Here is an 11903-nt window from a genome sequence, read left to right on the forward strand (position 1 = left end):
TTCAGTTTTGTCAGACGTTTGTAAAATTCTTACAGTAGGCTTATTTGCGCAATTGGAGCATTTCTAGCATGTTTGATTGAAATTGGAATTTTAAATTTTTCACTTTTGTCAGACGTTTGTAATATTCTCACAATAAGCTAATTAGCTCAATTGGAGCATTTCTAGCATGTTTGGTTGAAATTGGAAATTTACATTTTTCACTTTTGTCAGACAATTGCAATATTCTCACAATAAGCTAATTAGCTCAATTGGAACATTTCTAGCATGTTTGGTTGAAATTGGAAATTTACATTTTTCATTTTTGTCAGACAATTGCAATATTCTCACAATAAGCTAATTAGCTCAATTGGAGCCTTTTTAGCATGTTTGGTTGAAATTGGAAATTTCTATTTTTCAGTTTTGTCAGACGTTTGTAATATTCTCACAATAAGCTAATTAGCTCAATTGGAGCATTTCTAGCATGTTTGGTTGAAATCAGAAATTTACATTTTTTACTTTTGTCAGACGTTTGTAATATTCTCACAATAAGCTAATTAGCTCAATTGGAGCATTTCTAGCATGTTTGGTTGAAATTGAAAATTTACATTTTTCAGTTTTGTCAGACGTTTGTAAAATTCTTTCAGTAGGCTTATTTGCGCAATTGGAGCATTTCTAGCATGTTTGATTGAAATTGGAATTATAAATTTTTCACTTTTGTCAGACGTTTGTAATATTCTCACAATAAGCTAATTAGCTCAATTGGAGCATTTCTAGCATGTTTGGTTGAAATTGGAAATTTACATTTTTCAGTTTTGTCAGACGTTTGTAATATTCTCACAATAGGCTAATTAGCACAATTGGAGCATTTCTAGCATGTTTGGTTGAAATTGGAAATTTACATTTTTCACTTTTGTCAGACAATTGCAATATTCTCACAATAAGCTAATTAGCTCAATTGGAGCATTTCTAACATGTTTGGTTGAAACTGGAAATTTACATTTTTCAGTTTTGTCAGACGTTTGTAATATTCTCACAATAAGCTAATTAGCTCAATTGGAGCATTTCTAGCATGTTTGGTTGAAATCAGAAATTTACATTTTTTACTTTTGTCAGACGTTTGTAATATTCTCACAATAAGCTAATTAGCTCAATTGGAGCATTTCTAGCATGTTTGGTTGAAATTGGAAATTTACATTTTTCAGTTTTGTCAGACGTTTGTAATATTCTCACAATAAGCTAATTAGCTCAATTGGAGCATATCTAGCATGTTTGGTTGAAATTGGAAATTTACATTTTTCAGTTTTGTCACACGTTTGTAATATTCTAACAATAAGCTAATTAGCTCAATTGGAGCATTTCTAGCATGTTTGGTTGAAATTGGAAATTACATTTTTCAGTTTTGTCAGACAATTGCAATATTCTATCAATAAGCTAATTAGCTCAATTGGAGCATTTCTAGCATGTTTGGTTGAAATTGGAAATTTACATTTTTCAGTTTGTCAGACGTTTGTAATATTCTCACAATAAGCTAATTAGCTCAATTGGAGCATTTCTAGCATGTTTGGTTGAAATTGGAAAATTACATTTTTCAGTTTTGTCAGACGTTTGCAAAATTCTTACAGTAGGCTTATTTGCGCAATTGGAGCATTTCTAGCATGTTTGATTGAAATTGGAATTATAAATTTTTCACTTTTGTCGGACGTTTGTAATATTCTCACGATAAGCTAATTAGCTCAATTGGAGCATTTCTAGCATGTTTAGTTGAAATTGGAAATTTACATTTTTCAGTTTTGTCAGAAGTTTGTAATATTCTCACAATAAGCTAACTAGCTCAATTGGAGCATTTCTAGCATGTTTGGTTGAAATTGAAAATTTACATTTTTCAGTTTTGTCAGACGTTTGTAATATTCTCACAATAAGCTAATTAGCTCAATTGGAGCATTTCTAGCATGTTTAGTTGAAATCAGAAATTTGCATTTTTCACTTTTGTCAGACGTTTGTACACTTCTTACAGTAAGCTTATTCCCGCATTTGGAGCATTTCTAGCATGTTTGGTTGAAATTGGAAATTTACATTTTTTAGTTTTGTCACACGTTTGTAATATTCTCAAAATAAGCTAATTAGCTCAATTGGAGCATTTCTAGCATGTTTGGTTGAAATTGGAAAGTTGCATTTTTCACTTTTGTCAGACAATTGCAATATTCTCTCAATAAGCTAATTAGCTCAATTGGAGCATTTCTAGCATGTTTGGTTGAAATTGGAAATTTACATTTTTCAGCTTTGTCAGACGTTTGTAAAATTCTTACAGTAGGCTTATTTGCGCAATTTGAGCATTTCTAGCATGTTTGGTTGAAATTGGAAAATTACATTTTTCAGTTTTGTCAGACGTTTGTAATATTCTCACAATAAGCTAATTAGCTCAATTGGAGCATTTCTAGCATGTTTGGTTGAAATTGGAAATTTACATTTTTCACTTTTGTCAGACAATTGCAATATTCTCACAATAAGCTAATTAGCTCAATTGGAGCATTTCTAGCATGTTTGGCTGAAATTGGAAATTTCTATTTTTCAGTTTTGTCAGACGTTTGTAATATTCTCACAATAAGCTAATTAGCTCAATTGGAGCATTTCTAGCATGTTTGGTTGAAATTGGAAATTTACATTTTTCACTATTGTCAGACAATTGCAATATTCTCACAATAAGCTAATTAGCTCAATTGGAGCCTTTCTAGCATGTTTGGTTGAAATTGGAAATTTACATTTTTCACTTTTGTCAGACAATTGCAATATTCTCACAATAAGCTAATTAGCTCAATTGGAGCATTTCTAGCATGTTTAGATGAAATTGGAAATCTACCTTTTTCAGTTTTGTCATACGTTTGTAATATTCTCACAATAAGCTAATTAGCTCAATTGGAGCATTTCTAACATGTTTGGTTGAAATTGGAAATTTACATTTTTCAGTTTTGTCAGACATTTGTAATATTCTCACAATAAGCTAATTAGCTCAATTGGAGCATTTCTAGCATGTTTGGTTGAAATCAGAAATTTACATTTTTTACTTTTGTCAGACGTTTGTAATATTCTCACAATAAGCTAATTAGCTCAATTGGAGCATTTCTAGCATGTTTGGTTGAAATTGGAAATTTACATTTTTCAGTTTTTTCAGACGTTTGTAATATTCTCACAATAAGCTAATTAGCTCAATTGGAGCATTTCTAGCATGTTTGGTTGAAATTGGAAATTTACATTTTTCAGTTTTGTCACACGTTTGTAATATTCTAACAATAAGCTAATTAGCTCAATTGGAGCATTTCTAGCATGTTTGGTTGAAATTGGAAATTACATTTTTCAGTTTTGTCAGACAATTGCAATATTCTCACAATAAGCTAATTAGCTCAATTTGAGCATTTCTAGCATGTTTGGTTGAAATTGGAAATTTACATTTTTCACTTTTGTCGGACGTTTGTAATATTCTCACGATAAGCTAATTAGCTCAATTGGAGCATTTCTAGCATGTTTAGTTGAAATTGGAAATTTACATTTTTCAGTTTTGTCAGAGGTTTGTAATATTCTCACAATAAGCTAACTAGCTCAATTGGAGCATTTCTAGCATGTTTGGTTGAAATTGAAAATTTACATTTTTCAGTTTTGTCAGACGTTTGTAATATTCTCACAATAAGCTAATTAGCTCAATTGGAGCATTTCTAGCATGTTTGGTTGAAATTGGAAATTTACATTTTTCAGTTTTGTCAGACGTTTGTAATATTCTCACAATAAGCTAATTAGCTCAATTTGAGCATTTCTAGCATGTTTGGTTGAAATTGGAAATTTACATTTTTCACTTTTGTCGGACGTTTGTAATATTCTCACGATAAGCTAATTAGCTCAATTGGAGCATTTCTAGCATGTTTAGTTGAAATTGGAAATTTACATTTTTCAGTTTTGTCAGAAGTTTGTAATATTCTCACAATAAGCTAACTAGCTCAATTGGAGCATTTCTAGCATGTTTGGTTGAAATTGGAAATTTACATTTTTCACTTTTGTCAGACAATTGCAATATTCTCACAATAAGCTAATTAGCTCAATTGGAGCATTTCTAGCATGTTTGGTTGAAATTGGAAATTTCTATTTTTCAGTTTTGTCAGACGTTTGTAATATTCTCACAATAAGCTAATTAGCTCAATTGGAGCATTTCTAGCATGTTTGGTTGAAATTGGAAATTTACATTTTTCACTATTGTCAGACAATTGCAATATTCTCACAATAAGCTAATTAGCTCAGTTGGAGCCTTTCTAGCATGTTTGGTTGAAATTGGAAATTTACATTTTTCAGTTTTGTCAGACAATTGCAATATTCTCACAATAAGCTAATTAGCTCAATTGGAGCATTTCTAGCATGTTTAGTTGAAATTGGAAATTTACATTTTTCAGTTTTGTCATACGTTTGTAATATTCTCACAATAAGCTAATTAGCTCAATTGGAGCATTTCTAACATGTTTGGTTGAAATTGAAAATTTACATTTTTCAGTTTTGTCAGACGTTTGTAATATTCTCACAATAAGCTAATTAGCTCAATTGGAGCATTTCTAGCATGTTTGGTTGAAATCAGAAATTTACATTTTTTACTTTTGTCAGACGTTTGTAATATTCTCACAATAAGCTAATCAGCTCAATTGGAGCATTTCTAGCATGTTTGGTTGAAATTGGAAATTTACATTTTTCAGTTTTGTCAGACGTTTGTAATATTCTCACAATAAGCTAATTAGCTCAATTGGAGCATTTCTAGCATGTTTGGTTGAAATTGGAAATTTACATTTTTCAGTTTTGTCACACGTTTGTAATATTATAACAAGAAGCTAATTAGCTCAATTGGAGCATTTCTAGCATGTTTGGTTGAAATTGGAAATTATATTTTTCAATTTTGTCAGACAATTGCAATATTCTATCAATAAGATAATTAGCTCAATTGGAGCATTTCTAGCATGTTTGGTTGAAATTGGAAATTTCTATTTTTCAGTTTTGTCAGACGTTTGTAATATTCTCACAATAAGCTAATTAGCTCAATTGGAGCATTTCTAGCATGTTTGGTTGAAATTGAAAATTTGAATTTTCAGTTTTGTCAGACGTTTGTAAAATTCTTACAGTAGGCTTATTTGCGCAATTGGAGCATTTCTAGCATGTTTGATTGAAATTGGAATTTTAAATTTTTCACTTTTGTCAGACAATTGCAATATTCTCTCAATAAGCTAATTAGCTCAATTGGAGCATTTCTAGCATGTTTGGTTGAAATTGGAAATTTACATTTTTCAGTTTTGTCAGACGTTTGTAATATTCTCACAATAAGCTAATTAGCTCAATTTGAGCATTTCTAGCATGTTTGGTTGAAATTGGAAATTTACATTTTTCACTTTTGTCGGACGTTTGTAATATTCTCACGATAAGCTAATTAGCTCAATTGGAGCATTTCTAGCATGTTTAGTTGAAATTGGAAATTTACATTTTTCAGTTTTGTCAGAGGTTTGTAATATTCTCACAATAAGCTAACTAGCTCAATTGGAGCATTTCTAGCATGTTTGGTTGAAATTGGAAATTTACATTTTTCACTTTTGTCAGACAATTGCAATATTCTCACAATAAGCTAATTAGCTCAATTGGAGCATTTCTAGCATGTTTGGTTGAAATTGGAAATTTCTATTTTTCAGTTTTGTCAGACGTTTGTAATATTCTCACAATAAGCTAATTAGCTCAATTGGAGCATTTCTAGCATGTTTGGTTGAAATTGGAAATTTACATTTTTCACTATTGTCAGACAATTGCAATATTCTCACAATAAGCTAATTAGCTCAGTTGGAGCCTTTCTAGCATGTTTGGTTGAAATTGGAAATTTACATTTTTCAGTTTTGTCAGACAATTGCAATATTCTCACAATAAGCTAATTAGCTCAATTAGAGCATTTCTAGCATGTTTAGTTGAAATTGGAAATTTACATTTTTCAGTTTTGTCATACGTTTGTAATATTCTCACAATAAGCTAATTAGCTCAATTGGAGCATTTCTAACATGTTTGGTTGAAATTGAAAATTTACATTTTTCAGTTTTGTCAGACGTTTGTAATATTCTCACAATAAGCTAATTAGCTCAATTGGAGCATTTCTAGCATGTTTGGTTGAAATCAGAAATTTACATTTTTTACTTTTGTCAGACGTTTGTAATATTCTCACAATAAGCTAATTAGCTCAATTGGAGCATTTCTAGCATGTTTGGTTGAAATTGGAAATTTACATTTTTCAGTTTTGTCAGACGTTTGTAATATTCTCACAATAAGCTAATTAGCTCAATTGGAGCATTTCTAGCATGTTTGGTTGAAATTGGAAATTACATTTTTCAGTTTTGTCAGACAATTGCAATATTCTATCAATAAGATAATTAGCTCAATTGGAGCATTTCTAGCATGTTTGGTTGAAATTGGAAATTTCTATTTTTCAGTTTTGTCAGACGTTTGTAATATTCTCACAATAAGCTAATTAGCTCAATTGGAGCATTTCTAGCATGTTTGGTTGAAATTGAAAATTTAAATTTTCAGTTTTGTCAGACGTTTGTAAAATTCTTACAGTAGGCTTATTTGCGCAATTTGAGCATTTCTAGCATGTTTGGTTGAAATTGGAAATTTACATTTTTCAGTTTTGTCAGACGTTTGTAATATTCTCACAATAAGCTAATTAGCTCAATTGGAGCATTTCTAGCATGTTTGGTTGAAATCAGAAATTTACATTTTTTACTTTTGTCAGACGTTTGTAATATTCTCACAATAAGCTAATTAGCTCAATTGGAGCATTTCTAGCATGTTTGGTTGAAATTGGAAATTTACATTTTTCAGTTTTGTCAGACGTTTGTAAAATTCTTACAGTAGGTTTATTTGCGCAATTGGAGCATTTCTAGCATGTTTGATTGAAATTGGAATTTTAAATTTTTCACTTTTGTCAGACAATTGCAATATTCTCTCAATAAGCTAATTAGCTCAATTGGAGCATTTCTAGCATGTTTGGTTGAAATTGAAAATTTAAATTTTCAGTTTTGTCAGACGTTTGTAAAATTCTTACAGTAGGCTTATTTGCGCAATTTGAGCATTTCTAGCATGTTTGGTTGAAATTGGAAATTTACATTTCTCAGTTTTGTCAGACGATTGTAATATTCTCACAATAAGCTAATTAGCTCAATTGGAGCATTTTTAGCATGTTTGGTTGAAATTGGAAATTTCTATTTTTCAGTTTTGTCAGACGTTTGTAATATTCTCACAATAAGCTAATTAGCTCAATTGGAGCATTTCTAGCATGTTTGGTTGAAATTGAAAATTTAAATTTTCAGTTTTGTCAGACGTTTGTAAAATTCTTACAGTAGGCTTATTTGCGCAATTGGAGCATTTCTAGCACGTTTGATTGAAATTGGAATTTTAAATTTTTCACTTTTGTCAGACGTTTGTAATATTCTCACAATAAGCTAATTAGCTCAATTGGAGCATTTCTAGCATGTTTGGTTGAAATTGGAAATTTACATTTTTCACTTTTGTCAGACGTTTGTAATATTCTCACAATAAGCTAATTAGCTCAATTGGAGCATTTCTAGCATGTTTGGTTGAAATTGGAAATTTACATTTTTCGCTTTTGTCAGACAATTGCAATATTCTCACAATAAGCTAATTAGCTCAATTGGAGCATTTCTAGCATGTTTGGTTGAAATTGGAAATTTACATTTTTCAGTTTTGTTAGACGTTTGTAATATTCTCACAATAAGCTAATTAGCTCAATTGGAGCATTTCTAGCATGTTTGGTTGAAATTGGAAATTTACATTTTTCACTTTTGTCAAACAATTGCAATATTCTCACAATAAGCTAATTAGCTCAATTGGAGCATTTCTAGCATGTTTGGTTGAAATTGAAAATTTAAATTTTTAGTTTTGTCAGACGTTTGTAAAATTCTTACAGTAGGCTCATTTGCGCAATTTGAGCATTTCTAGCATGTTTGGTTGAAATTGGAAATTTACATTTTTCAGTCTTGTCAGACGTTTGTAATATTCTCACAATAAGCTAATTAGCTCAATTGGAGCATTTCTAGCATGTTTGATTGAAATTGGAATTTTAAATTTTTCACTTTTGTCAGACGTTTGTAATATTCTCACAATAAGCTAATTAGCTCAATTGGAGCATTTCTAGCATGTTTGGTTGAAATTGGAAATTTACATTTTTCACTTTTGTCAGACAATTGCAATATTCTCACAATAAGCTAATTAGCTCAATTGGAGCATTTCTAGCATGTTAGGTTGAAATTGGAAATTTACATTTTTCACTTTTGTCAGACGTTTGTAATATTCTCACAATAAGCTAATTAGCTCAATTGGAGCATTTCTAGCATGCTTGGTTGAAATTGGAAATTTACATTTTTCGCTTTTGTCAGACAATTGCAATATTCTCACAATAAGCTAATTAGCTCAATTGGAGCATTTCTAGCATGTTTGGTTGAAATTGGAAATTTACATTTTTCAGTTTTGTCAGACGTTTGTAATATTCTCACAATAAGCTAATTAGCTCAATTGGAGCATTTCTAGCATGTTTGGTTGAAATTGGAAATTTACATTTTTCACTTTTGTCAAACAATTGCAATATTCTCACAATAAGCTAATTAGCTCAATTGGAGCATTTCTAGCATGTTTGGTTGAAATTGAAAATTTAAATTTTCAGTTTTGTCAGACGTTTGTAAAATTCTTACAGTAGGCTTATTTGCGCAATTTGAGCATTTCTAGCATGTTTGGTTAAAATTGGAAATTTACATTTTTCAGTCTTGTCAGACGTTTGTAATATTCTCACAATAAGCTAATTAGCTCAATTGGAGCATTTCTAGCATGTTTGATTGAAATTGGAATTTTAAATTTTTCAGTTTTGTCAGACGTTTGTAATATTCTCACAATAAGCTAATTAGCTCAATTGGAGCATTCCTAGCATGTTTGGTTGAAATTGGAAATTTACATTTTTCACTTTTGTCAGACAATTGCAATATTCTCACAATAAGCTAATTAGCTCAATTGGAGCATTTCTAGCATGTTTGGTTGAAATTGGCAATTTACATTTTTCACTTTTGTCAGACGTTTGTAATATTCTCACAATAAGCTAATTAGCTCAATTGGAGCATTTCTAGCATGTTTGGTTGAAATTGGAAATTTACAATTTTCACTTTTGTCAGACGTTTGTAATATTCTCACAATAAGCTAATTAGCTCAATTGGAGCATTTCTAGCATGTTTGGTTGAAATTGGAAATTTACATTTTTCGCTTTTGTCAGACAATTGCAATATTCTCACAATAAGCTAATTAGCTCAATTGGAGCATTTCTAGCATGTTTGGTTGAAATTGGAAATTTACATTTTTCAGTTTTGTCAGACGTTTGTAATATTCTCACAATAAGCTAATTAGCTCAATTGGAGCATTTCTAGCATGTTTGGTTGAAATTGGAAATTTACATTTTTCACTTTTGTCAAACAATTGCAATATTCTCACAATAAGCTAATTAGCTCAATTGGAGCATTTCTAGCATGTTTGGTTGAAATTGAAAATTTACATTTTCAGTTTTGTCAGACGTTTGTAAAATTCTTACAGTAGGCTTATTTGCGCAATTTGAGCATTTCTAGCATGTTTGGTTGAAATTGGAAATTTACATTTTTCAGTCTTGTCAGACGTTTGTAATATTCTCACAATAAGCTAATTAGCTCAATTGGAGCATTTCTAGCATGTTTGATTGAAATTGGAATTTTAAATTTTTCACTTTTGTCAGACGTTTGTAATATTCTCACAATAAGCTAATTAGCTCAATTGGAGCATTTCTAGCATGTTTGGTTGAAATTGGAAATTTACATTTTTCACTTTTGTCAGACAATTGCAATATTCTCACAATAAGCTAATTAGCTCAATTGGAGCATTTCTAGCATGTTTGGTTGAAATTGGCAATTTACATTTTTCAGTTTTGTCAGACGTTTGTAATATTCTCACAATAAGCTAATTAGCTCAATTGGAGCATTTCTAGCATGTTTGGTTGAAATTGGAAATTTACATTTTTCAGTTTTGTCAGACGTTTGTAATATTCTCACAATAAGCTAATTAGCTCAATTGGAGCATTTCTAGCATGTTTGGTTGAAATTGGAAATTTACATTTTTCGCTTTTGTCAGACAATTGCAATATTCTCACAATAAGCTAATTAGCTCAATTGGAGCATTTCTAGCATGTTTGGTTGAAATTGGAAATTTACATTTTTCAGTTTTGTCAGACGTTTGTAATATTCTCACAATAAGCTAATTAGCTCAATTGGAGCATTTCTAGCATGTTTGGTTGAAATTGGAAATTTACATTTTTCACTTTTGTCAAACAATTGCAATATTCTCACATTAAGCTAATTAGCTCAATTGGAGCATTTCTAGCATGTTTGGTTGAAATTGAAAATTTAAATTTTCAGTTTTGTCAGACGTTTGTAAAATTCTTACAGTAGGCTTATTTGCGCAATTTGAGCATTTCTAGCATGTTTGGTTGAAATTGGAAATTTACATTTTTCAGTCTTGTAAGACGTTTGTAATATTCTCACAATAAGCTAATTAGCTCAATTGGAGCATTTCTAGCATGTTTGATTGAAATTGGAATTTTAAATTTTTCACTTTTGTCAGACGTTTGTAATATTCTCACAATAAGCTAATTAGCTCAATTGGAGCATTTCTAGCATGTTTGGTTGAAATTGGAAATTTACATTTTTCACTTTTGTCAGACAATTGCAATATTCTCACAATAAGCTAATTAGCTCAATTGGAACATTTCTAGCATGTTTGGTTGAAATCAGAAATTTACATTTTTTACTTTTGTCAGACGTTTGTAATATTCTCACAATAAGCTAATTAGCTCAATTGGAGCATTTCTAGCATGTTTGGTTGAAATTGGAAATTTACATTTTTCGCTTTTGTCAGACAATTGCAATATTCTCACAATAAGCTAATTAGCTCAATTGGAGCATTTCTAGCATGTTTGGTTGAAATTGGCAATTTACATTTTTCAGTTTTGTCAGACGTTTGTAATATTCTCACAATAAGCTAATTAGCTCAATTGGAGCATTTCTAGCATGTTTGGTTGAAATTGGAAATTTACATTTTTCACTCTTGTCAAACAATTGCAATATTCTCACAATAAGCTAATTAGCTCAATTGGAGCATTTCTAGCATGTTTGGTTGGAATTGAAAATTTACATTTTTCAGTTTTGTCAGACGTTTGTAAAATTCTTACAGTAGGCTTATTTGCGCAATTGGAGCATTTCTAGCATGTTTAGTTGAAATTGGAAATTTACATTTTTCAGTTTTGTCATACGTTTGTAATATTCTCACAATAAGCTAATTAGCTCAATTGGAGCATTTCTAACATGTTTGGTTGAAATTGAAAATTTACATTTTTCAGTTTTGTCAGACGTTTGTAATATTCTCACAATAAGCTAATTAGCTCAATTGGAGCATTTCTAGCATGTTTGGTTGAAATCAGAAATTTACATTTTTTACTTTTGTCAGACGTTTGTAATATTCTCACAATAAGCTAATCAGCTCAATTGGAGCATTTCTAGCATGTTTGGTTGAAATTGGAAATTTACATTTTTCAGTTTTGTCAGACGTTTGTAATATTCTCACAATAAGCTAATTAGCTCAATTGGAGCATTTCTAGCATGTTTGGTTGAAATTGGAAATTTACATTTTTCAGTTTTGTCACACGTTTGTAATATTATAACAAGAAGCTAATTAGCTCAATTGGAGCATTTCTAGCATGTTTGGTTGAAATTGGAAATTATATTTTTCAATTTTGTCAGACAATTGCAATATTCTATCAATAAGATAATTAGCTCAATTGGAGC

The sequence above is a fragment of the Watersipora subatra genome, unplaced genomic scaffold (genome assembly GCF_963576615.1).
Source record: "Watersipora subatra unplaced genomic scaffold, tzWatSuba1.1 SCAFFOLD_27, whole genome shotgun sequence".
NCBI lineage: Eukaryota > Metazoa > Bryozoa > Gymnolaemata > Cheilostomatida > Watersiporidae > Watersipora > Watersipora subatra.